General features: G+C 43.2%; 1 pseudogene; it reads right to left on the reverse strand.

The window, feature by feature from the left end:
* Nucleotides 1-1,340: 1,340 nt before the first annotated feature.
* LOC149816699 (cytochrome P450 86B1 pseudogene) lies at nucleotides 1,341-2,864 on the reverse strand (annotated as a pseudogene).
* Nucleotides 2,865-3,215: the final 351 nt, after the last annotated feature.

Consider the following 3,215-nt stretch of genomic DNA (forward strand, 5'->3'; position numbering starts at 1 on the left):
GGTGTGGGGACGGGTGCCTAAAGGACCTTTTTACTTATATTGGATTGCAAAAGGGAAGGAGAAGATGGTATGTTCTTATTGAGACCAATTGTGTGGTTGGGAAGTTCAACTTAGAAGAAACCCATCACCATTTGTTTTTGTGGAATGGTTGTGTGTTATGAATATGTTGGTTCCACTTAAACTCAACTATTCCATTGATTTGTGTTTGTGGAAACATTCTCTTAATGGTGTTTTCTTCACTTCTTCTTGCTATCGCTCTCTTGGCAATCCAATGGCACAATGGCTTCCGGTAGAAGCTTTATGGCATAATTCTTTTCCTATTAGAGGCATCACTATGGGCTGGTTACTTCTTCATGACAAATTGCTCATGGACCAAGTATGAAAAGAAAAGGGTTCAGCCTCCCTAGTCAATGTATCATGTGTAAAAGAGAAGAAGGGGGTGCAGACTACTTATTTTGGAATTGTCAATATGCTCAAAAGTGTAGCAAATTGTCTTGTAGTTTTTTGGGAAAAGAAGCTTTATCTTAGGGAGGTTCTTTTGGCTACCTTCATTCGGCCAAGAAGTGCTAAGATCGAGTTCACTTGGGGATGCTTTGTGCTTCTCACTTGCCAAGAAATCTCGTAGCAGTGCAATGTTAGACGTCGTCTGGGCAGCGAGCTCCCAAGCAACGTAATAGCTAATGTGGCATTGTGGAAGCTTCGGCGAAGGATCGGCTTCATATGACCTCAATCCAATGAATCTTTTATGCTTAAATTTTCAGTTTGTGTAAAGTGCATGTGAGTGACACCTCGTCATTCTCTATGTATCAATTCTCTGATTTATAAAATTCTGATTATTTTTCCTGCAAGAGAGAGAGGGCGCTTCTATGGTGGTATTGTACCACCATTGCTTATGGTGTCACATGCTTGATTTACATAGATATAGACTCTAAAAGAAACACCTAACCATTTGATATGCTTAGCATATTTTATTTATTATTTTTATGTATTAAAGTTGGCTCAAATACAACGTTTTATATAATTTTTAAACAACCCTTATTTTCATGAATTGTGAGCCATTGATTTTCACCATCTCAAAAATGAAATCTTAGTAAATAAACTATGCTAGATTTATCATTTTATGGTTAGATCTGTAAACATGAGTGTACCACTGTATGGTATATAAATAGAGAGAGAGATTTATTTATTTATTTTCTATGAAAAGGAACCAACTTGGAACAAACTACAGCGGTCACACCCTAGCAAGGTGGTAAACTCTGGAAGTGAAATAAATGCGACGATTATAAGGCGGACTCGATCACGGCGGGGCGGGTTATTTATTTATTTATACATGTTGTTTTCTAAGGAAGCCTTTCCTTCAGTGTAACTGGCAATCCATTCTTCATGAACATGATGACTGAGGCCTTGGGAGAAACCTGATGGCCTTCCACGACCTTAACCTCGAAATTCAAAAGCACTTCAGCCGCTGCATACTTCATCTGAACGAATGCCATATCTTTGCCCACACAGGTTCTAGGTCCTCCATTAAAGGCTGCAAACCTCGACCCATCGACCTCATGCTTCAATTTTCCTTCGCCGTCTATCCATCTCTCCGGTTTGAATTCCAAGCAATCTTCTCCCCATGCCCACTTCATCCTCCCTGCAGAGTATGGAATGAAGAAAACCTTCATTCCTGGTTTCAAAGCAGTGCCATCAGGCAGCTTATCTTCTGCCAGCACACTTCTGTTGTTGATAGGCACAGAAGGGTAAAGCCTTAGTGTTTCACATAGGCATGCATGAAGGTAGACCATCTTCTGCAAATCCTCACTGCTAAATGCTGGTGGTGGAGATGATGTTCTCTCTGTATCTTTTCTCTCAATGATTGCCGTCAACTCCTCCAAGATCTTGGCTTCCACATGGGGATGCTTAGAAACCAACCAGATGAACCATGTCAGTGTAGCAGCCGAAGTGTCTCTAGCAGCCAGCAGAAAGTTAATAGTAGAGTCCCTCAGAAAGGCGTCATCATCAAACATGCCAACATACTTGGACAATAGATCATCGCTAGTGGGAGCCACCTTCTTCATGGCAACTTTTTGTGACGCTGCCTCGTTCAACACTGCCTTTGCATCATTGACTTGCTTTTCTTTGCCAAGGTTGAAGTAGCGAAGAAGTCGCCACACGAAGTTAGGGACTATGTGCCTATAGAAGATTGCCTCCGTGATGGCATCAATGGCCTCTGAGCAGGGGGCTCTGGGGAAGTTGAGACACAGGCATTCGGGGCTTGCACCGAAGACTGCTGTCCATGTGGCGTCAAAGGTGAACCTCACGAACACGTTTTGAAGGTCCAAGACCGAGCCAAGACGTGCCCAGTGCTTGAGCACCGGCACAAGCTGGGTCTTGACTATGTCTTGTGTGATCTTCGAAGAGAACAGCCGGAAGTCCTTAGAATGGATATGGCTGTGAGCCACTCTTCTTTGGAGCTTCCACGATTCACCATCCGAGTTTGCGAGCCCGTCGCCAAACAGATCGTGAAATATTTCGCGAAAATCTTCGCCTTTTGGGAAATTCTCGAACTTGGTCTTGAGGACGTACTCTATGTTTCTCGGGTCGCAAGTCGCTACGACTTTCATGCCATAGAATACAGGGCCTTCGAAACAAATCGTCCCACCAGCCACGGCGAGTCGACCTGTGATCCAATCGTAAAAGCCATGGATGTTCATGAGAACACTAGGAAGCATTCCCACAATGGGCCAGCTTATGAGTGGTGCATGCCTTTGTCTTCGGTAGCTGAGAATGCAGATGAAACTTAGAATGGCCAGCCATGCTTCTGGCCACCAGATAATCGAAACTATTGAAGCAAGATGAGCGAAGGGAGAGGCATCCATAATTGCACTAAAGAGATTAATGTGTTGCATGCAGATAGAATGTGCATGTGAGGAAGCCTGACAGCTCCTCTTTATAGAGAGATCGGGATCTCACTCGAGCCCTCAAATCATCCCTCTGGTCCAGACCGTCGATTACACTTCAGAATTCAATGGGGCCTACAGCAAGCTAAAGTGGGCTCTGCCAACTGATTGGTGTCTTAAAAACCCTACATCTATTGAAATGATCATTTTCCGATGGTTTGTGGAATACATTGGTTTTTTTTTTTACTTTATTGACTGAGACTTGGACTAAGTTTGAACCAAGGTCGTCTACGTCTACCCACTGTAATAGTTATCATGCTAGCCTTTTTT

The sequence above is a fragment of the Nuphar pumila genome, chromosome 14 (genome assembly GCF_984573655.1).
Source record: "Nuphar pumila chromosome 14, dmNupPumi1.hap1.1, whole genome shotgun sequence".
Classification (NCBI taxonomy): Eukaryota; Viridiplantae; Streptophyta; class Magnoliopsida; order Nymphaeales; family Nymphaeaceae; genus Nuphar; species Nuphar pumila.